Below are 23987 nucleotides of genomic sequence, written 5' to 3' on the forward strand. Positions count from 1 at the left end.
ATATAAAGGAAATTTTAATAATCTGCTACTCGTTGTCCTCCAATCTCATAAGCCCACAGTGACCAATATTCACCGTTTGTGGTATATTTACACACATCTTTACTGCACTCGTATGTTTACGTACCTATGTCAATTTCCCTTTTAATGGGATCACATTACTCGGAACTCGATATGCTTACTTGAAGGCTGGCTAGTTAAAGGAGCTGGAAGACTACAGCCCTCTCAGCTACAGTGGCTGTTAGCGTGCTTTTTCTGTCGTTCTCAGCCCTGACTGCAGATACACGTCCAGCATCCCTGGACTCCCATTCCTTCCGAGGTCACACCCCTCTAACCTCACGCTGACTACTGGCCACACGTAGCTTTTGTTTGTTTGTTTTTGAGGAACATTAGCCCTGAGCTAACATCTGCTGCCGATCCTCCTCTTTTTGCTGAGGAAGACTGGCCCTGAGCTAACATCCGTGCCCATCTTCCTCTATTTTACGTGTGGGACCCCTATCACAGCATGGCTTCCCAAGCAGTGCATAGGTCCACACCCAGGATCTGAACTGCGAACCCTGGGCCTCTGAAGTGGAACATGCAAACTTAACCACTGTGCCACCATGCTGGCTCCCACATGTAGCTTTTGATGACTTGAAACGTGGTTTTTCCAAATGGACATGTGTTGTAAGTGCAAAATACACACTAGATTCTCAAGACTCAGTTACAAAATAACTCACTAATAATTTTTATACTGATTATTTATTGAAATGCTAATATTTTGAATACATCCAGCTAAATATAATGTATTGTTAGAACTACCTTCATAAATTTTCTTTCACATTTTTTAAATAAGGCTACTAGAAAATTATATGATCCATATGCAATTTGCATTGTATTTCTGTCGGCACTGCTGTTGTAACCCAAAGGCTCCAAAATGACATGAGTTCACCCCAGGGGATGCACAAGATGATTCCTCAAGGGTATGGAAAGAAAACATAACTTCACTTATTTTTATCTTATCCATTTTTTAGTTTATAGTTTTGCATCTGTCTCAAATATACATAATATGTCAGTATGGCAACAAGTGTGTATAATTTGCAGTAAATGAACATAAGTTTATTTGAGAATGTACTAAAACACTTTTACTGATAGAGATGTGCAATAGAAAATTAAAACACAGTGGGGGCCATGCTTTGTAGAGACGAACAGAGGGTCCATCTTCATCTCTTGTGTTTCTCCTCCTTGTGGCCCTCCTCTGAGTGTCTGTCCCTCCTTCCACTCCTTTGTGATGACTTTTATTTATCTTCTCTCCTGAGCTGTGTACAAAGGCTTCCCAGGGAAGAGAAATGAAGCTGTCAGCTTTGGCTGCTTCTTTCTTGAGTCTTAGGGTTTGGCGTCCTTGTTCCTCAGATACCCTGGACATTGCTCTGGAGAGACTGCGCTGCCCCTGGCCTTTCCCACACGCCTTCCTCTCTGAGAGGCTAGTTCGAACCCCAAGGTACATGGCTGTCCCTCAGACTCTTCTCCAGCACCTTCCCACATCCCATTGCTACAAGGTCCTACGTAGACTGTGGAGGTTACAAGGAGAACTGACTTTGATCCTACCAGGCGATGAGAAAAGAGGGAAAGCAAAGGTGCGGTGAGCAGACAGATTGCTTCCAGGGGCTCAGGCCGCAGAGTGATTCTCTTTCAAGTCAATTCCCACTGAACTGAAACCAACACTGTCTCAATCCAGATTGTTGGCGTTAGAAGGGAGTTATGGGAGTTCATTTAGACTCTAACATTTTCCTAAAAGAACATCTGTTTAGTAATTTCTTTTGGAGGTGATATGTTGACACTCTGATATAAAGACCTTAGTGGCTGCAGTGAGAAATGTGGGATGGAAACGTGAGTGGTCAGACAGATGCACAGGGAAGGTGAAGACAGAATAAAGCTTTTTTAAGGGGCTTGAACCCCCATCCATCAACGGCTCCAGTCCTGGTGCACGCACACTCACACACATGCACACACACACACACACCCTGCCCTAACCCCAGACTAATTGCCCCTGAACCTGAAGCCTGCCTTTGCCTCTGACAATTCAAATATCATCTCTCTACTCACATATTCACTCAATCCCTCATTCTTATGCCCGGAAAACATTGACTGATTCAGGATCTGTTCCATGGAAGGCACCAAAGTACTCAGACAATCAAGTCCAGTGACCACATTCAGGAGATTCTGCATTTGGTGATTTAGGTTGAACCATATGAAATCGCCAATATGGGACTGTTGCAGACCTGCAAAATGGCCATTTCATATGGTTCAGCTTAATATTATTCATGCAGACATATACATATTTGGGCATTCATAGCAACACAGAACAGTTGTTAAGGACAGATTCTGGCAACACATTTATTATTTTCTGATTTTGAAAACTTAGATAAGCTTTAGCTTACTTTACTCACATGAGCCTCATTTTCCTCATATGAAAATGGAAATAATAACACATTCTACTTCACGGAGTTGTCATGAGGATTAAAAAGGTAATCTTTATATAGAACTTGGTATACTGCCCAGTACCTAGTAAGTGTTCAATCAACATTAGGTGCTATTATCATTATTGCTGGGAGGTATTATCGCTATCCTCGATGGAACTCCACGGACACGTATTGCTATGCACAAAACAATAAAATAGACGCACTCCAACTAGAGAAAAAGCTCTTGCTGTCCCTCCCAGCCAGCAAAAACACCACCGCATCAGCAGGGGTAAGAGAACATCAAAATTATAACAGTTCAACAAAAGCTCTTCAAAAAGGAATTAGGATTTTAGTGTTTGACTTTTTAATGGAGAAATACAAAATGGTGGTGGGAGACAAGAAGGACACAGAAGGTGCCATGGGTGCGGGAGAGAGGCAGCCGGTGGCCACCGTGGCTGTGTCACTTTAGGACAGGATTTTAGCATCTAGAGACTTGCCTGTTTATTCTCAAGGAGAGCCACGGGGGAGCCGTGCTGAGTTTCGTGTTTGCACAGCGTGGGCTCGAAGGGCAGCACGCAGCCACAAGGACTGATGGACAGAGCGATAGACACGCTTGGATTCACGAGAGACGCGCTGAGGTTCACCACGGAGCAGCTGAGCAAGGCTGACGCTCGGGGAGGACATACGGCTGGTTCGGCACTCGTCCCCAAAGCCAGAGGTCCAAGAAACCATCGTGTTGTTAACAGCTGTCCGGCGGGTGGGTTACGCTCGTACGCTGTCTGTGCCCAGACAGCTCAGATTCTCGGATGCTAACTCCAGGAGCACATTGCACCTGCCCCCACAGAGAAGCTATAGGCTACGGACCCCTTCCCCGTTGTCTCCTGAGGCCACCACCATCAGCCTAGTTAGTCACTCAAACAACCAAGGGGCTCGTTTACAAAAGAGAGAAACAAAAGAAAATCAGACAGATGTTGCACTAAACTAGCTGGTAGAGGCAAACGGTTTGATGCGGAGGTGCCAAAAGGGGTGGAAGGGGGGATCAGATCTGTCCTTTAGCATTAACATTTGTGGGGCACTGGGCCAGTCCTTTTACCCTCCAGGCCTCAGTTTCCCCATGGGAGAAAAGGCGATGAAAATCTACCTCCTGGGGTGGTTGTGAGGTTGAAAGGAGATGGTGGACGTCCTGCCCAGGGCACGCCAGTTCACTTTCCCCCCTCTGTAGAAAGTCACTCCAGGAAAGAGCCAACAATTCTGGCCCTGACAGGCACATGTGGCCTACCCTGCCTTGTGAAATCAGGCCCCTCCTCCCACTGCCTCTCTCCCGCACCCTGTCCTCTCTTCCTGGCTTTTCCCCAGAAGGCTCCAGGCAGGCGTCCCAGGCCAACTGCCAGACCACAGATCGCTGGGATTGGCTTTCAGGGACCCCTATCTCCCCTGTGCCCCTCCAGCTCCATCCCCGTATGGCAGCTGAGCTCTGAGCTCCCTCCCCGGGGGGCAAGGCCCTCTGCAGCAGCAGCTTGCTGTGCCAGCACTTGCAGGGGGACTCATCCGAAACCATCATCAACAGTCTGTGTTTATTTTGGGCATGCAGAGGAGCCAAGGGCTATGAAGGGAGCTGCATTCCAGAACTCTCCATGATTCCCCTCAGCTATGTCAATCAGGCCCCTTACCTGGAGGGAAGCTGGGCTTTCTCTTTCCAATTCCTCAAAAAGGGGACGCGGAGCTAATTGCAGTCTGCAATGCCCCTTTCACCCGCTGAGGATGCAGCCCAATCCTGTGCCTTATCGAAGATGAGAGCTATTAGAGAAACGACGATGAGAAATGATGTGTTTAGCGTGCAAGGGATGGAAAGACTTCTTTATTTTACACTGTTTAATATTTCAACTTTTTATTGAAATATAATACGTATAGAGGAAAGAGTGCACACTAGAAGTCCACAGCCAGGAGAGGATGGCAGGGCAGAATTCACACCAGCGCTGGGTTCCAACCTTTTCAGCTGCACCGCGAAGCCTCTCACAGCACAAGAATGAGAACAGAACTTAGTAACCCTTCTAGTGTGTTCCTTACAACCAGCGGTGGGCTGGAGCCCGTCTGCCAGCTCAGAGAGCCATTTGTGCATCACTCCCCATCTCCACATTCGGTGGCCTCACATGGGTACTCGAAATCAGCATTGGTGGGAGTATGTACACCACAGAAATCAGTAAACACTGCAAACCAGGGTTTTTCTCCTCCCCAGAGAGACTTGTTAAACATTTATCAACAAACCACTGCTTGCCACCCTCCTAAAATTTATCAACAAAATTTAAGTAACTTTCTGGCCAACTCCAGTTTAATCAATTCCTGTTCTTTTTCTCAGGAAAAAAAAAAAAAATCCACGTCCCATTATCCTGCCCTCAGAGTACACAGCCTTTGCTGTCCCCCTTCTGGAAAGCCTCGTACATTTGATAACTGCTATAGCTCAGGCTTTTCTCCTCTTTTCTGCTTTCTGTGAAACGAGTGCTGTTCTTCCTCAGAGTGTGCTTAAGTGGTTCCCTGGGGAGATATCCAGGTGGTTGGTGTGCAAACCCCAGCATGTCCCAAAGAAAGCTCTGAGGCCTCCTGCAGCGCCCTGGGCCCTTGGCTGCGGACATGTCCTTCTGTCAGCTGGTTCCCCTAACCCTGTGCCTCTCTCACTTCACTGCATTTCCATCTGACCTCAGACCACCCTCAGGACAGTCTGGAAACCTACGACCTTAGGACAGCCAGGTCAGAAGAACCAAAGGGACAGCCTTCACCTCCCTGGCTCTGCTCCTTCCTCTGTTAACGGGGCGGAGTGGGTCAAATGACGCCCATGTCCCTTTTGACTTGGCTGACCAGCCTGTGTGTGCACTGGGTTCCTTTCTGCAGGTTGGCTGCACATGGAAGTCCATTTTTCCACCTGAAAGAGAGGGGGTGGGGAAAACAGCGAGGCAGTCTTTTAAAGACCCTCCACCCGACCTCTGTCTGAACAAATAATCAATCTCCAGAAAAAGCAGCTCCCTGATGGGTCCAGGCTGCGCCTCACAGATTGGGGCCGGGAACAGAGTCTGGATTTACGAGGTGCCATCAGTTTGAAGACGGGCCTGCAGGCCCCGAGCTGCGTTTTACACACTCCTCAATTGTTTTAACGGGCCTGCTCTTGAAGGCCTCCAAATCTCTCCCAAGCTCAGCTTTATTAAAATGGCAAAGATGGAGAGGAGTGCTTTTCCAGATAAATCAGCTTCTTTAGACTCTGCTCTTCCCCCCTTCCCCCGTCTACGGGAAAGCACTCCCAGGGGGGCAGGGGCAACGAAGCACCAGCAGGGGCAGGCTTAATGCCTTCAACTCTGCATTGTGTTAACAGCTCTTCTTGGGTTGAGCTTTAAAGAAATAGATGAATTCTCAATCTGCCCAATTGAAACAATCCCTGAGAGAGAACTCAGGGCAAGATTTATGTCCTCCTTAACTAAAAGACATGCCAGAGCTGAGCGGGGGCCTGGGTCTCTGCGCCCAGACTATCACAGTGCAGCTCCTTGAGAGGATCCAGATAAAACTAGGTTTAAAGAATGAACGGGGGCGGGGGATGAAGGGGGAGAGAAAGGGTGAGAAGCTGGAGGGAAAGGAGGGAGGGGTAGATGCGAGCAGGAGGGGAGGGAGGCCGAGTTTTTGTCCCAGGAGTGAGACCAGCAGGGAGTGAAGGAGCAGAGGTAGAAAATCTATTTCTACTGGATAGTTATTGCATGTTTAAAAAGTGCCTACATGGATGCATCCATGCGTGTGACACACACACACCACAGCCTCTCTCTGTACAGACCAGGCATACACTTGTCTAAAGAAACGTAAAGACAGACTTCCTTCTATTTAGAATTCCAGAAACATATATTAAATTATTGAAAGGAAAGACTTCAGAGGCCTGAAATACCTCATTTATGAGAAAAAAAATAAAAATTATGTTGCAATTTAGCAAGACTTTTGAGAGATGGTGGTGGTAGAGGAATGATTTCAGGGAAAATGAGAGGGTTTAGTTGACAAGTGAGAGAGAGCCCATCAGGAGTGTATGTGTGTGTGTGTGTGTGTTGGGCACATCTGTAGTGGGGCAGCAGCCAATCAGGGAGTGAGGACAGGCAAGGAAATGGTCTGGAACATCATGCCTTGATCCCAACACCCTCCTCTGTTTGCATTAGGACTATAAACAGCTGGTCAACCTAGTCAAAATTTAATGGGAAAAATAAGTGAGTAACGACTTCGGTTTAGGGTAAAATGAACTCAAATTCATTCATTTCTGATTCTACCGCTCCTTTCTTTATACTATTTCACATTCTTGTAGCAGTTACTCTGCAGCCAGAACCAAGCATGGCGGATGAAGGGAGTCTCTAGGGCTAGAACCTAAAAACATTGTGAGGGTAATTTGGATGGGACTTTTGTCATCTCAGTGACCGCAGGGTGGATTCCCCTGATGGCCTGGTCAGCTGATTTGGCACCCCTGTCTGTTCTCGATGCCCCCATAGGCCATTTCTGGAGCTTCCTTCAAGGTCAAAGAAAGCAACTTTCCAAGACAGAGAAGGACCAGCCTCTGTGAAGCACTCTGCTACTTTGGCACGGGGTTTAGCCCAGGTCAGACTTCAAGAAGCCATTTATAGAATTAAACATGTCTCTGCCATTTGAAATACACAGCAAGATAAGGTCTGCCTTCTAGAAGCTCATAATCTGAGTGCAACTGGATTTCTACCCAGGGAGAGACAACTAAAGATAGCATGTAATGAATGGTTTTTGATATTTTACCCTAACAACACCAAATACCATCCCTGGTCAGAGACTTGAAAAAAGTGGCTTCTTATGGGTAACTGAGACTTTGCCATGATGAGATAGGGAGAATGTACACTGAGTCAGGGTGGGTGCAGGCCTTTTAGAATTAGCTGAGGGTAGGGATTTAGGATCAGCTAGACTTTGAGAGGAAGTTATATCAAATAGAAAGAACTCAAGTAGATAAAATGAGATTGTGTCTCTTCAGCCCAAAGGCCACATCAGGGTAGAGTTAAGGCCGTCTCTTTGAAGCACATTTCATGGGGCATCTGGTTATGTTCTTGGTCCAGGCTCTGGATTTGTCCTTCAAACCACCTACTTCCATCCAGGCATGGGGTTATACAGAAGAACACAGTTGATGCCTTCAAGGAACTTAGAGTCTGGTGAGGAGACAGAGACAAAATTACCACCCTGAGAAGTAACTCAATAAGATCATTGACTTGTATGAACAAAGAGAATGTGGTAGAAGAAATGAGTAATTCTGCCTGCAAGCATCAGGAAAGTCTTTACAGAAGAGATCATGCTTAAACCGTGACTTAATGGAATTCCCCTTATAAATGAGGTGGGAAAGGGACTCTCCTGGTAGAGAAAATTGTATTTGCAAAGACAGAGGCGGGTAGGTGGGCCTGACACATTGGGATCATTGAAAATGTCAACCCTGGAATTAAGAGGTAAGTGATACCAAGGAGGCAAAACGTGCTTGATCACAAATCACCTTGTGAGTCATGCCAAGAGCACATTTTTATCCTGTAGGGTAGGGAATAAGGAGTCATTGGGAACTCTTCATCAGGATGGTGATGTGATGGCACTTCCACGTCATTATGACAACTCATTTATGGAACATTCTCTACTCAGTGGCTGCAAATATGAAGTAATTTTTCGGAGTTGTCCCCAGTCACTACCTTCAGCCATGCCTTTCTGGCCTTGTACTGACCTCTTAGACACAACTTCTCATTTGTCAGTTTTTGGTCATTTTCAGTTATTAGAAGAATCCAATTTAACGTTATAAGCTCATACTCTATTTAAGGTTTTCCTCTTCTACTTTTTGTGGTTAGAGGGTACCAGAGGGGGGGATGTCTACTCTTTCACTTCTTTTCTCCTCCTCCTCATAGGAGTAGAGGTAAAAGAGTAGTCTGCCCAAGGCCAGCCCATCCCCCTCTTCTACAAGGCTCTAGCCCATGTGAGGTGTTGAAAATGGAAGACATAAGAGATAAGAGTATCTTGCTTAAGTAGACTTTGTTGTAGTCTTCTTTCCACTGGCTATTTCTGCCTTTCTGGCTAATGTGGCTGATAGTAGACGCCTTCTATTGACAGGCACACAAATGCTTCCTCTTAACCCTTTTGGAAGAAGAAGATTCATATCAGTTGCCTGACTTGGAGAGATTAGTTTCCAGCTATTTTTTCCAACAGCACTTTCCCCTGTCCCCATGGTGTCACTACCTATTGATGTTGGGTTGGGTTACATTGGCCACCCTCCTTGAGTGGAGAGCAGGAAAGACAGCCAAACAGCATAAACCCAGGTCCATTCTACTGTGTCCTTTCGACCCAAAGACATCTCAGGCCCCCATACCAACATGAAAGGAGGGAGTGCAGACTCTCCCTTTTTCCAGCCAGTTCTCCTTTTTCCTGCTGAGGTAAGGGCTGGGAATTCATCAAGTTCATCAAGTATGCTACCCAGGCAAACCTCTAACACGGGACTGAGATTCCAGCCTTCTTTTCTTGGGGTATCCAGATCCTCTAAAAGAGATTCTCTTGGTGGCTCCCTCACTTGGGTTAGGTAAGAGGAATATATTACAATCTCCACCCAGCCCACAAATCATCAAAATGACTCTTCCCTTGACTCACCCCACTGTCTTCTACTTACATGGATTTGGGGTGAGTCAGGGAAAAGGGAGTGATGTTGAGGTATTGATGGTGAGTGGGCTAGTTGTGAGAACAGAGGGAAAGTTCCTGTTTCACAGTATCTACTTTGGAGGTGTGGGGACCTGAGGTTGGCCACCCCAAGATATGTCTCTTTGGCATCAGGATTACTTGAGGCTGATTGCTTTTGATAAACTGGGACAGGGAAGGAGGCTCTGAGGAATGGAACTTGCCCTTCCTTAGGACACATTTACATTTGTAAGGCTAGGAAGTGATTGCTGCTCTCACCTGTGACCGCCCAGCTCCAGACAATCGACTTGCCTCCTGCTACACCCACCGAGATAGCAGACCATTACCTGCTGTGTCCATCAAGCACTGTGCCAACAGGGCAATCTTGTGACTATTATGGGAGGGACATTTCAATCACATGTGAAACACACTGTTTGGGGGTATATAACCATTCTGTGCACCCCACTTCTTTGGTGCCCTTTCTTTCTTCGGGAAGAAAGGCCCCGGGCCATGGTTCCTCGTAAAGCTTTGTTTAATTTTCTCTTGCTATTCTGTCTCATGAGAATTTAATTCGTTCTCCGGCCAGACAAACCCCCATTTGGGAAGAGGAAATGTCTTCCTCCCCTACAGAGGCAACGCAGAAAATAGATAGAAGCATGTTGTGAAGCTACAGCCATAGTCTAGGTGAGAGATGATGGGAACAAGACCTAAGGAGAGGAGAGAAAGTTAGAAAGTAAGTGTGAGTGATTGTAATGATGAGGAATCTAGAAAGATGATGAAAAGAGGTGCATCTAAGATTTTTTTGCTTTTATTTCAGCAACAGATTTCATAATAATGTTATTCACTGGGCTGAGAAATCAGAAGCTGGGAGAGATGGGGCAGAGTGAAGGAAGAGTTGAGGGAATTAAGAGAAGTAGGCTCAGTTTGGGGCATGTTATAGTGGAGCTGCATGAGATAAAGTCCAAGCAGAAAAAGCCGTATGATCAAAAATAAGGAACTATGAGAGCGTAGGAAGTATAAGAAGGAAAAATAGGTGTGACAGAAGACACCGCACAACATCAATGAAAATGCAATGAGAACAGACTGTTGATTCTACAGCAGAGGAACTCTATATCACGGGAAAGGAAGAATTTCTCGACCCTGGGGTGCTAGAGGATGGTTGTTTGGCAGAGGAGGGTAACATATCAAAATCAGAGCTATAGGTAGCTGCTAGATCATAAAGTATATAGAAGAAGGGTGACATAGGATGAAGGGCAACAAAATGGAGTGTGCATGCACCATATCAGCAAAGGTGTCAGGAGAAGGAATGTACTAGAACTGGGAAGCTGCTTCTACCTGATAAAATACAAAGAAGAGCTACACATTGATTTATTTGAAGATTTTATAATCAATCAATGATGTCACTAAAAGCTCAAGGCTCTTCTAGGGGGTTTGGGAATGTCTGAGTTGCACTGTTGGGAAATCTAACTAAATATAGCATTTTTCAGTACCTTATTCTTCAAAACTGAACACTAATGCCTAATTCCTTGGCCTGTACTCTGTGAAGAGGCCATATTTAATAAAATAAAGCCAACAGTGAATGATTGAGTATCGTGGGAACTGAGTGTGCATGGATCTTCTCCCAAATAATTTCTTGGGAAGGACTCTTCTTGGATTTAAAAATGTGCAGGGAAGGGATGCCATTATAGAAAAAAAACATGGTAAAATTTCCTTGAATTTGCTCAGATGTTTGATTTCACCTTCCACATTTGCAGAATACTGCCACCCATCCCTCTAGAATTAATGTTCATGTTCTCTCTTTGCAAGAGGCCAATTGTTTCTAGTCTTGCTGTCAAGATTCTGGTCAACTGTCCTTTGATAATCCCATAGCACAGTACCTGGCACCCGTGTGGCTGAAGCAAGCTGTCAATAACTGGCCTGCAAACATTGTCTAGTATTATTGGACCAGACCTCTGAAGCTTGCTTCACCTGCAGGAGTGGAGAGAGTATGCCTCCTTCCGACCCAGCCTCTGCTAAACACATGGCCTGAGTCCTTGAGCATGTCAGTGAAGAGGCGTGGTGGAGGGACTCAGATAATGTGTTTATTCTTTCCCAGATGCCCTCCTCCCATCCTCAGCTCCCAATCCATTTATCTCCCCTGTAAAGAGCTTATTGACAGAAAACTTGAGTGCTCAGAATGGGGCCAACTGAAGATGGGCCTCTCCAAACAGAGCAGTCAGCCTTCCCCCCGTCTCCCCAGGTTGAATGCAAAGCAGTCCTGTTTCTGTCTCCATCTCAAGCATTATCTCAGGGACTCCCCCTCCTCCCACCACCACCTGCTTTCTTGGGTCGATGGATTTTCAGAGAGAAGATGCCTGTAGCAGAGGCACAAAATAGCACTGCTCAGCCTCAGGAAGAGGTTTGCATCTCCTTCAGCCAAAAAGTAATTTTATCAGGACTTCTAGAGAGCCTCTGCCCCACCTCTGTTTGCAAACACTCTCCTGCTACACACTCTGGGTTTTTAAGTCTCTCTAATGCGGACTCTTCTTTTGTTAGGCTAAGAACAGTATGAATTTTCAGATATGCAACAAAGAAAGTCCAAAACTAGGACTGAAAGGAGGGGCAGAGCTTAGCACATGCTTTTGAGCCCAACGTCTGATTTCATGTAGGCTGCAGCCTGACTTCTCTCGGGTCATTCCTACCCTAGCTTGGGACTACTTAAATGCTCTGGTCTGGTTAGTATGTCATCAGACTAGATTAGGCACAGTCTCCTGTCTACAGGAACAGCAGGACCAAATGACTTCCAGCTTTATGTTTCCCAGAATTCTATCATCAAGCAGAATCTTCATTCATTCAAAAAAAATATATCAAACAGTAGCTACTCTTAGCAAGGCACTGTGCAGGAGTCACGTGGTTATGCAGAACAACCCACACTCTGAGGAGTTCAGAGTCTAAAAAAGAAGCCAAGAGGTTCAATGGAGCCCTTTGTTCATAGGAGAGACAGAGGCCTGGATTCAAGACCAGGTCCTGTCACCCACTAGCTTATCTTAAGAAAGTCACTTAATCACTGTGTACCTCGGTTTTCTCATCTGTAAAATGTGACTAATAATTATACATATATCAAAGGGTTTTTGTGAAGGTCAAAGGAGGTAATATATGTAAAGCACTTAGGACAAGGCTGGGCACTGTGGGGGCCTCGAATTGGCCACCCCAAGATACGTCTCTTTGGCATGAGGATTTTATTGGGGGGCTGGTTACTTTTAATAAAAGCAGCTCTGAGGAGCGGAGTTTGCTTGCCCTTTGTTGGGAAACATTTACATTTGTAAGGGAAATCTCTATCTGTAAAGGTGCCTCCCTTTCTGTACCAGAAAGAAGAGGGGGATGACTTTAGAAACTCTTAATCAATGCCAATGGCAAGGACTTAAATCTGCATAATAGTCTTATTCCTGTTTCTGGTACCCTCCTGTAACTGATTCTCCCCACCCCCAATATCTTCCTTTGTCTTTAGCTGGATATGATATTTAAGGTGTGGGCTTCAGCCATTTTGGCAAGTTGCTCAGCTTGCCTGACCTCTCCCATGTATACATGTTATAAAGCTTTGTTTAATTTTCTCTTGCTGTTCTGTCTCATGTGAATTTAATTCGTTCTCCAGCCAGACGAACCCAGAGAGGGTAGAGGAAATGTCTTCCTCCCCAACAGCACCTAGTATCTCTTTTAGCTATTATTATCATGAGAAAGCATTGGATAAAATATATAGCAAAATATTACGAGGATGAGGCCCTGTTTATTTGGGGGGAAGACAGGATAAGAAATGAAGACATATTCCAGTTAGAAGGCTGAGCAATAGGCATTGAAAATCTGAACTATACTCTACTATACTAGTGTGAAGAGAAAGGGGCCCACCAATTTTAATCAACATTATAGCAATAGAATCAACAAGGTGTTGACATATATCCATTGGAGTAGACACTTGACAAGGAGTCAAAGACAATTCTGAGGGTTGAGTCGTGCCAAGTCAAAGAATCATGGGATCATGAATATAAATTGGGAAGTCAGAAAAACAAACTTGTTTGTGGAAGAATGTGACAAGCTTGGTTTTGGGTCGTGTTGAGTTTGAGGTCCTAGTGGAATATCCTGGTGGGGATACCTAACCTACAGTTGGAAATTACATTCAAGGGAAAATGTGAGCTCTGGAGATATGAATTTGAAAGTCATCAGCAAAAGGCATAGTCGAGAGTTTGGATTAAGACGTCAAGAGACAAGATGAATATGGAATCTTAGGCTAGGTTCACATTTAGGGTTCCAGAATAGAAAGAACAGCTATCAAAAGGAGAGGGAGAAGAGTCGCTTTCTAGGAAGACAACACATCAACTAGCCAATCAACATAAGTATTTCAAGTTCATCAGTAATTATGAATGTCCTGGTGAATTGGCTCATCAAACCATCATTCACTGATTTTTTTCCTCCAATGAAATGACTCACATCAGTTCACTTGGAGTCTACTCAACCCAGGGTGAAAAGACTAAATAGTCTCTAAAGTAGGAAAGCTTAGGACCAGATGCTAGAGTGGAACTGAAAAGTCCGGTCGTGCCCAAGTTGAAGTTAGCCAATTTGATCCTTCTCTCTATTACACTCCACAAACGATCTGATACCTGAGATTAGAGTCCTTAAACATTCAGTGTCCATGACCTGGTCTAGAAGCCAGGATTTTACTGCTACTCAAGCCCACCTCCTATCATGCTCGGAAAGCCTCAGTAGTTCCTGATTGCCTCTCCACTGTGTGTAAACTCCTTACTTTGCATTCAAAATCCTTCCCAATATTGCTTACCCTCAACTCCCTGTGATTTACATTCCAGACAAACAGGACCCTTGATAATTCTTGAACTCCATCCACATGTCCACACTTCGATACCAATGCTGAAATCCCAAACTGAAACCCAATCCTCACTGCGTGAAGCACCTGGTTTTTACACCCACATCTTGAAATCTTTCTCTATTCCCTCAGCTAGAAGGAAAATCTAGTATCTAGCAGAGCACAGTTGCCAAAAGCTTGGATTCTAAAAACCAACTGCACGGTTCAAATCTATGGTACCACGAGCAAGCCGCTTTTCATTGTACATCTGTTTCCTGATCTGGGAAATGGGGAATATTAAGCCGATATTAAATGAGATGATATACGTTTGATCTGGTGCATGGAATCCTGCAAGCATGCAACAAATTTGAGCTATTACAGCACATGCTGTTGACAGCCCACCCATATCCCCTTGGTATTCAACTCTACAGTCTCAAGGCTGTTTATGGAAAACATCTGTGACTCTCTGCATGGTCACAAGAGCATGCTCAGTTCCCATTTAGGACAGACCAGAAGTGTGCAAGACTTAATTCCCAAGAAGCAGCCCTCAACCAGTGACAAATGTAGAGCTGGTAGATGGATACCACTTGTTTGGAATAAGTTGGAAGTCATTCTATATATAGACAGTATAGAACCCATATTGTTTCTTGGGAGTTCTCAAGCAGATTCTAACACCAGTTGCCCTTATGGTAGCTGGCTTGATAGGTGCCTTTTATCAGCTTCCTTGCCTTTCCTGACTTATTCTCCACTCTCCTACGTATGTTCTCTGGGATTGTCTCCAAAATAAACTCCTTGCGCTTGAATTTTTATTTCAGGATCAGCTTCAGGAAGAATCTAAAACCATGACAGCTCTTATCATTAGCGATGACTTCTGAAACCACCCATATATTTTGTTTGCATTGGTCTTCTGGTAATTAGAGTCTACCCTCAGTAGACTTCAAATCCAATAGAAAAATTAAGACTAGGGTACAAATCACTCTAAAACTCCATGTACCTCTCCCATGGAAGTTATTCAGTCTGTATTTGGAGAACAAAGAGTAAAGGGAGATTAAAAGTTTACTTGGTAGATATAAAAATAGAATAAGAACAATTGATCGATCGCTAGGAGTATTTGGCCAACATTTCTGATTTGACACACTCTTCCTCATAAGGATGGATTTACCTCAGTCCACCTGTAGCCACACGAGGTTCCCTCCCTGTGACATCAGGACTCCCCACCCTCCTTCAGCCAGATCTGCTAAGGCGTTCGTCATTACCTCATCACATTTTCTCCTGTCAATTTACTTGTGTAACCTTTTGTATTTTCCAAATTTAGAAAATACTTTACAGGAATTACATTTTAGGCAGCCTGCTTCCTGAAAACCTATAGGTCCTCGCGTTAATCTTATTAGCACATTCCTCAGATTGCACCGTGGGGTGGGTGACTTTTGAGAGCCTTTTCTGTAGATGGCTAATCCAGTCATGGGGTGTGGTTTCTTGTAACAGCCAGTCAGGGAAACGTTCATCCCCAAATTCCTGTCCTGAACCCTTCCTGAACTTTGCCCCCTACATCTTGGGGTCTGCCTTACATGGAACACAATTTCTAGAAGCAGTGAACTGTGACCTAGAGCCCTAGGATGATCTACAGGTAATGGTGAACGATCCTCAGGTGGCTGCATAAGATTTGCAATTATAAACTTGAGAAGAGCTCCAGCCTTTGGGGCTACCAGCAATATTTCACAACTATCCTTCCACGGTAGTTTCCCAAAGGGTGATCTGTGGACCAGCTATAGGAGAAAGACTTCTGGGGCTGCTTCAAAGGTAGATTCCTGGTCTCCCTCGGACGCACTGAATCAGAATCTTCTGTGAAGGTGCTGCAGTTTGCATTTTAACAATCTCCCTGGGTGATAGGGTGACCAACTCGTCCCAGTTTTCCCCGGACTGTCCTGATTTTAGTATTGGAATCCCACAATCAGGGACTCCTTTTGTCCCGGAACAGTTGGTCACCTGTGGGTGCATCTTATCCAGGCTGAGGTTTTAGAGCTGTCTTACAGACTCCAAGGTATGCCACACTAACACAGATGCCACTTTTACTTGGTCGAGATCTCTGACCCTTGAGGTGGCTTTAATCCAGTGTGACATTAGGCTGGAGGAGCTCCCAGAGACATGGACCTTGGTGAGAGCCTTGTGTGAGGGCTTGAGTATTGGGAGACCTAGGATGTTTGTTTCATTACTGTACTTTTCCTTTCTTTTGAATTTCAGGTGTGGAGTTGAACTTGGTCCTGAGTTCCTAGTCCACCATTTTCCTCTGTGTCAGCAAGGCTCCGCTCTGGATTTGTGTCATTATTTATCCTCATTTTTCCTCCACTCTCCATGCTCAGCAGGCAAACATTACCACATGATTGTTTTATACCCTTGAGTATAAAGAGTTGCATTGTTTCCTCTGTATTTTAATTTATACAAATTGTGTTTGGCTGCAGATTTCATTCTAACTCTTACTTTTTTCTAAGTATTGTATTTAATGCTATGTGGTCCTTTAATGTGTTGCTTCTTATGATAGGCAGCTCCTAAGATGGCTCTAGCCTGTTGATATCCATGTCCGTGTGCAATCACTTCATCTTCAGCATGGTCCGGACTTAGAACCACCAACATACTTTGCCAGCAAGGAATTGAGGCCCTCAGTTCAATAGCACAAGGAACTGAATCTTGCCAACAACCTTGTGAATAAGTCTGGAAGCATAACTTTCACCTCCAGTCTGGTGGAGCCTTGGGATGACTGACATAGCTCTGGACAACACTTGATTGCCCACTTGTGAAAGACCCTGAGCCAAAGGACCCATCAAGGCCGTGCTGGCTCCTGACCCACAGCAATTGCATGATGATAAATATTTGTTGTTTTAAGATGCTGAATTTGGGATAATTTGTTACACAGCGACAGGTAACCAATACACTTTTAATCATTGCACAGTATCTCTAGTGTGCTTCTGCCACATGTACGTGTTCAATCCCTGCAGATTGACACCTGATTGACTCTAACTCCCACTATTGTAAACACCATTGCAATGAATACCTTGAGCAAAAGCCTCTTCTGGACCTGTGTGGACAGTTCCCTGGGATGTGGATGCCCAAAAGGACTGCTAGGGAAGACCCAGAAACTAGAGCACTTGGAACAATACTCATGGTTTCTTCAATTCCTAAATTGTTCTAACAACTTCTAAAACCTTTTTTTCCCCTAAGAATTTTGTTCTCGAGATGGATAGACCTTGGGGAAAATAAAATGACCCTCTGATTAATGGGTATTTTAGATGTGGGATGAGGAGTCAAGGAATAGTCAGGGGCGGTGTGTGGAACAACTTGAAGGGTTGGTGTCTAGTCTTGAAAAGATGCTCAGGTATGCCACTTCTTTTGTGACTCAGGATGACTGATTCATGCTGGGCTTCAGACACAAGGGGCTAGGAGGAGGAGGAGAGAGGGCTTGTTCAAAGCTGAGTGGACACATCTATAACCATTAAAACAATGTTTCTCTGTTTGGACTTGGTAAATAGCCTCATGTTCTTGGAAATGTGTGCAGAGACCCTATGGCCCTGAGAAGATCTATCATTTTATTTTTTACAGTAGGCTGAAATATATTTGGAAGTCATTGGACTGTGGCTGTCCTACATCAAAAGGCATTTCATAACAAAACACCATCATGCCCCATTTATAGAAATAGCATGCTGTGTTCTGGCTGCTGTGGGCAAATAAAATATGTTCTTGTAACATAAACAACCTCACCTTCCCTCTAAAGACTAAACGGCCATAAAAGATTTATTTAAATAGGCTTTTGAAATATAGAGACATATAAAAACATGTTAACCATATGTACATAGATAGATAGATAGATAGATAGCACATACAAGAGAGATTGTCATAAATGGAGTTTAAAGTCTAATAGATTATATTGGAGGAGAGACTATCAGAGCCAAAAGGGAAATTAAAAATCTTCCAGTCCATGCACTTCATTTTACAAAGGAAGAAATTAAGGCCCAGAAGAAGTGACACGTCCAAGGCTTACAGCATGCCAGCGGAAGGGTGTAAAATAGACCCTGAGCTTCCAGCTCCTGGTCAGTGCCATCTCATATATTCACAAATGACATAAATTTAAATTTTTTGCAAAATGAAAGTGAGTTATTTTCTTATCTCTCTTGGGTTCAGCAAAGTGGAATTTCAAACAAATGGATAATGCTCAGACCGATAGAGCATGCAATGATTTTAACATATGTCCACAAATTCTTGATATTTCTTCCTTCAAAAGTTGGAGCTTAATTTGCCTTCCATTAAGTGTGAATTGGACTTAGTAACTCACTCCTAAAAATGAGAATGTGGAAGAAATGACAGTGTGTGGCTTCTGAGTCTTGGTCATAAAAGGCATTACAGCTTCCTCCTTGGTCTGTCTTGATCATTCCCTCTGGAGGACATCAACTGCCATATCTGACATTTCGCCTCCATGTGATGAGGAACTGAGGCCTCCAGCCCAGTCATGTGAGTGCGCCATCTTGGAAGCATTTACCCCAGGCCCAGTCAAGCCTTCAGATGGCTGCAGCCCTAGAGGACATCTTAACTGCACTTTCACAAAGGACCTCCAGAACCACCCAGCCAAACTCCTCTCAAGTTCCTGATGCACAGAAATTCCAGTTAAAGTTTACTGTTTTAAGCCAGTAAGTTTTGGAATAATTTTTTTGCAGTCATAGCTAGCTGGTTCATAGCATTAACCTGCCTCCCTTAAAATGTCATCATGGAAGTGGCCATCTATTTTATTAAAGGTTCAAATTAGCCTGTTGGAGAACATTCTTTCTGCCAATGCCTTAGCACTTGGGATCCGACAGCAAAAAAAAATAGAAGAATGAGGGCTTCCTGTCTTCCCATGGGCTGCCTGTGTGTGTCTGCAGCCTGCTAAGCCTGAATTGTTCTATCAGAGAACCCTGCATGAGACCAAGATATGCGAAATGTGTCCCTTCTTAAAGCCTGCCTCTGGAGCCTTTAGGGACACAGTCTATATTTAAACCATGTGAAAACAGGCCTGAGACCTGGGTTCTAGTTCCAGCTCTGCCCAGATCTTGGATGTGTCACCTTGGCTAAGTCCCTTTCCCTTTGTAGTTCTCAAGTTTGACCTTTTTAAATAAAAGAACAATTATCAAGGTCCCTTTCGAGCTCTCTCATGTATGCTAGTCAACGCATTGTCAAGAGAATCCAACTAACGGTTAATCAGTGTGCCAGGGTTTGAACAGAGCCTTACTAGTCTCCAAGCCTCATGTTCTTCCTGGGGTTGCCTTGTTGTCTAACTTCCTCCATAAAACAAGGAACTGAAGACACTGGCCATAACCGAATGACTAATAGACCATTCCCTCTGCTTCATCAGAATTTGCAGTCTGGTCCTTCCTCACCTCCTTCCTTGCCTGCCGTTGGCTCTGTTTGTCTCTGAGTCCTCTCAGTGAGGGCTCATCAGTGACATTAAACAGGAAAAATCCACCAGGTAAATACAGTTCTGGTGGGAGCTCATCTGTGGAGCTATGGAAAGATGTCATTATTCAAGAAGACTGAACCCTGAGTCAGATGCCTAAAGGTATGTTGATTTGTCTTTGCCTCTCGCTGGCTGTGTAATCTTGGACAAGTCACCTCACCCATCTTGACCTCAGCTCCTTCTTCTTTAAGAAAAAATTAAGTAATAATAGTTGTAATAGTCAACATTTATTGACCACATTCTAAGCACTAGGTTAAATAAGTTGCATGCATTGCCTTTAACACAACCTTGTGACACAGGAGTTATTATTATCCACATTTTACAGATGAGGAAACTAAGGCTCAGAGCTAGTGAGTGGTGGAGGCAGAATTCAAGCCCAAGCTCTTCACAACCGCAGTCTTAGTAATTCTGGATCTGACTCAGCTTGACTTGGAACCGAATGCTAAGACTCAGAAGACATGGCGTATGTGGAGAATTGATGGGGTGAGTTGGCCAGGTATTTATTTATACAAGAAACCAGGGAGCGAAGTTACCGTCAGGACCCACGTGTTTGCTTCTTCCATGACATGGGTCCACTGGTTCTGGAGGAAAGGGAAAACTCCTTTTCCTTCATGCCGATCACTGTGATTCTGTGGGACCAGTAAAAGAGCAAAGTAAAAACAAAGGGGCTGAGATGTTAGCATGCAAGGCATCTGCAGAATTGATGCCAGCCTCTTCAGTAGTAACTGGTGAGGATGACCCACCATGGACATCAATGACCTTGACATTGGACACCAGCAGGAACTGAATGCCTTCAGCAGATGTCAGTGGCAGAATTTCAGCAGCAATGGCAGTCATTACCCCAAAATGAGCCAGGGTGAGAGAGGATAAAAGCGTCGGATGTCACACTGTAGGCCAGAGGACCTCCTTGCGGAGCAGATCATGGACACTCTCCACTCTGAGGCCACCGGTGAGACTCCAAGGAAGACAGAAATCCAGGACTCCTTGGAAGAAATTTGAGAGGGAGCTTAAATTTCTACAGAGCACCAGTGTAGTTTCCCGGAGACGTGCTGTTTTGCTCTAGGATCCTATTTTTATCTCAGGCTTGGGTGGTCTGAAAAAATCTAGGCTATTGATGAAATAAGAGGGTGTGACACCACGGTTTTCTCTATAGGTCCTTTGACTTATGATCCCCAGAATCACAGACTATCACCTTGATTGACAAAGGCTGGCAGATGACTGTGCAGGCCCATTGGTGAGTCTTGAAAGGATTTCTGATGATACATCATCGTCCTTGGGAATGACAGGTGTTGTACTATGGTTATGCCTAATTTAGTGGTCCCAGTGCTACTTGGTGAGAAAAGTCAATAATTTCTCTAACTGGCCACAATGCTCCAGGGAAAGACTGATCTGGGGCAAAGAGGCATTGTTCCCCCACTGACAGTTGGAAAGCTCAGCATCTCTGCAGGAATGGAATTTGTAGCTATCTTATTGAGGTGAGTGCCTGTAGGGGAGAGTGGTGGGGGGAGATGCCGTGAGGACCACATTCTTCCTAACGGGAAAAGGCACTGGCTTCCTTCTGAGAACTGCTTTCTGCTGGGAAGGGGCTGGGTGAGCCATCTGACCCCACCTTTTTCTTGGAAATGGAGAGCATCTCCACCCCAGAGGAAAGACAGGAGAGGAGGGAAGGGGCTGTAGGGGACATTCTTCTGCTTTCCTCTCAAGCAGAAAGAAAAGCTGTCTTCAATTAGGAAAGGAAAGGAGATTCAAAACATCTGGCAGGAAAGGCGCTTGGCATGGAGGCCTTGGGAGGGTAGGACAAGATGAAGAAGCGGAATAGGTGGACGGTGAAGGCTCCTGGACAGCCTGCCTGCCTGGCCCGCCCCGCCCCCATCCTCCAAGTCCAAGACCACTTTCTCCTCCTCACCTTCGCCTTGTCTTCTTGTCAGGCTGATGCCTTTAGCTGCCTCCCGCCTCAGGCTGAAGGGAGCAGCAATTGCAGCCCGACCTGGGCCGCGCAGCCCACAACATTCTGGGGGTCCATGAGTAATCTGCACAATGACGCAGACCACCCACTGTGCCGGTACATAGAGTTCACAACCTCTAGCATTTAGGCAGCTAATCAGCTTGGTTTTGCCTGTGGAGAGCTTTCTCTTTAATCTCAAGTCTACCAGGCCTCCTTTCTCCCCGCCTCTTTAAAACACTCCCAGGCTCCCACCTCCTCTAAGAAGCCTTCTCAGATTATCTCTGCAGAAACTGGGCATTCCTCACCCCTAGCGACACGTAAAATGTCAGTGCTGTGAAGCTGCTGTCCCGTCACTGTTGCTTGCATCGATTTTGGACTGCCCATCCCCCCCAGGCAGAGCTGATGACTGAGAGACGTTGGGGTTGCAGATAGGGCTGTGGCTAATTCCCTGGAAATTAACCTCCTACCCCTAAGACCCCAGGTTTTGAGTCACAAGGCACCAAAGCCTGAAGGCTCCTTAAAGATTACCTACTGTATAGGATTTACTACATTCCCCAAGAGGTCATTGCCCAGGCAGGCTCTGATCAGGACTCCCCCGGGAGTGGATAGAGTGGGTCTGGAATTGAGACCAGGAAAGGTCCTTTCCATTTGCTCAATTACTGACAGAGTAGAGCGGGGAGCTGAGCAGGAGCCGGGCAATCCTCAGGAATTGTGCAACTCTGGGCTCAGCATCTGTTTTTCATCAGCTTCTTTCATTGGAATATGGCAGTCTTTTCTGGGTTTATAGTTTGCATTGAGCATCCAGACCCTAAAGAGTCCTTTGTTTCATGGAGGGTGCATTCTCCATCCCACTTCAAGCCACAAAGTCATGTGGCATGTCCCAAAGGAGCAGCCATTCAAAGGCACATGCCAAAACTCCATTTCTGTTCTATGAGCACTAATGGCTTCCAATGGCAGTAATCAGTTGACTATAACTTTTAAACCTCAGCTCGTTCATGTATAAGAATATAAATTACTGTAAAGTTATAGCATCATGGACTTTTAGAACTAAAAGGGATTTTAAATATTGAGATCAATTTTTATTTGACGTCTAAAGAAACTAAGTTCCACAGAAGTTATACAATTTAACCAAGGTTGTACAAGCAGCTAGGACACCTAGTGCTAGTCCCTCCTCTGAAATGACTCCTGATCCTGTGCTGTTTCCATGATGTGGGGTCAGAGCAAGACACTAGGAGACCTAGTGGAAAAAAATGGAAAAAAAATGAATATGACATTCAAAATAAACAAGCCCAAATTTATAAAGACAAGACTTACAAGTTTTACTGAAGAGCAAATAGGTTTTTCCCACTTAGGTATTTTGATTGCAAAATTCTGCAAAAGTCATTGGGGATGAACTTTTCTATTTTCTGTCTATTTCCTGCTTAGCCAGTGCCTATAGCGCGTGTTCTATCTTGCCAGTGGAGTAGATAATCCACAGTGACATATGCCATGGATTTTGAGGGTGAGCACATTTAAATAACGAGAGTTTCGCACTCTCATTTTCCCTTTGGTTCTTCTGTGAGGGCTCTGCAGAGGAGGAGGAATCTCGCGAGTTGTTGAAGGGCTGGAAAGGGGGCACAGGGCCGGGACCCTCGAGCTAAGTCAGGATATGTTGATATCATGGTAACAGCAGCTCCCGGTCATGGATACTTCTGCTCTGCCCTGGCCTCCTTGGAGATCTGGAGACGCACGGAAGTCTGTTCGGTGTGATGGCTTCTTCTGCCCTATCCTTGCATTGCTAGCCAGGAACCCCATCCAATGAACGAGGGAAGAGCCAGGGAGACCAGGCTGATGCACTCTGGGAAGTAGGCTAATTTTAGACCCAGAGACTGGGTGGGGAGGAGACTTGAGGGTGGGGATCTTGGATGGGGGCCACTGAAGATTCATGGCTGAATGCTGAGGCATAAGACTCTCCAAGAATATGTGAGAGGCAGACTTTGTGGGTCCCGTGGAGCAGGCATACATAGGGGCAGCAATGACAGGCACAGGTGTGGGGAGGTCTCCTGAGAAAGCAGAAAAAGTCTTTTCAGTCTGGAAAACTGCTATGTTAACTCCATCTCAGACTCTTCCTGTGTTTGTGAAGCAGAATCTGCTGGGCTTGCACAGGTCTCTTACTGACCCTTTTAGTACTGAAATGTGGCGGTAACTCGACAGACCCCGAGAACTGAGGCAGACAGACACACAGACTGAATATAAAACAACACAGGTGACTGCCCACATCATTCAGAACCACAGGTTATTGCTCACCCCTCCAGTTAAGCCTGGCTGTAAAACTATGAGATTTGATCCTTCTTTTAGTACTTTGGAGGTTTTTTTTTTTTTTTTTTATCATTTTAATTTGGAGATTTGCTTGCCCAAAATTTCCAGATAGATGACTGCAAAAGTTCAAAGCAATATGCAGAAGCTTTTGAAAGCTAGTCTCATGGTCAAGGTATGAGCTGAGCCTAGTCTTCTTTCACGTCCTCACTGAGAAGTTGCGGTTGAGAATTTTCAGGGTCTTTCCCCCCTAATTTTTACAACGACAAAAACCCTCAAGCATGTTCTGGTATTGGGCCAACTGATGCTTTTACAGCTTTGAGAAGAGCT

General features: G+C 45.0%; 1 long non-coding RNA gene across 1 annotated transcript in view; it reads right to left on the reverse strand.

The window, feature by feature from the left end:
* Positions 1–4309: 4309 nt before the first annotated feature.
* Positions 4310–23987, reverse strand: part of LOC102149067 (uncharacterized) — a 314317-nt gene continuing 294639 nt past the window's right edge. Inside the window, exon 10 of the long non-coding RNA XR_011439480.1 lies at positions 4310–7618. This is a non-coding gene — a long non-coding RNA (uncharacterized lncRNA). The remainder of the gene's footprint in view (positions 7619–23987) is intronic.

Source organism: Equus caballus, chromosome 6 (assembly GCF_041296265.1).
Source record: "Equus caballus isolate H_3958 breed thoroughbred chromosome 6, TB-T2T, whole genome shotgun sequence".
NCBI classification, from domain to species: Eukaryota; Metazoa; Chordata; class Mammalia; order Perissodactyla; family Equidae; genus Equus; species Equus caballus.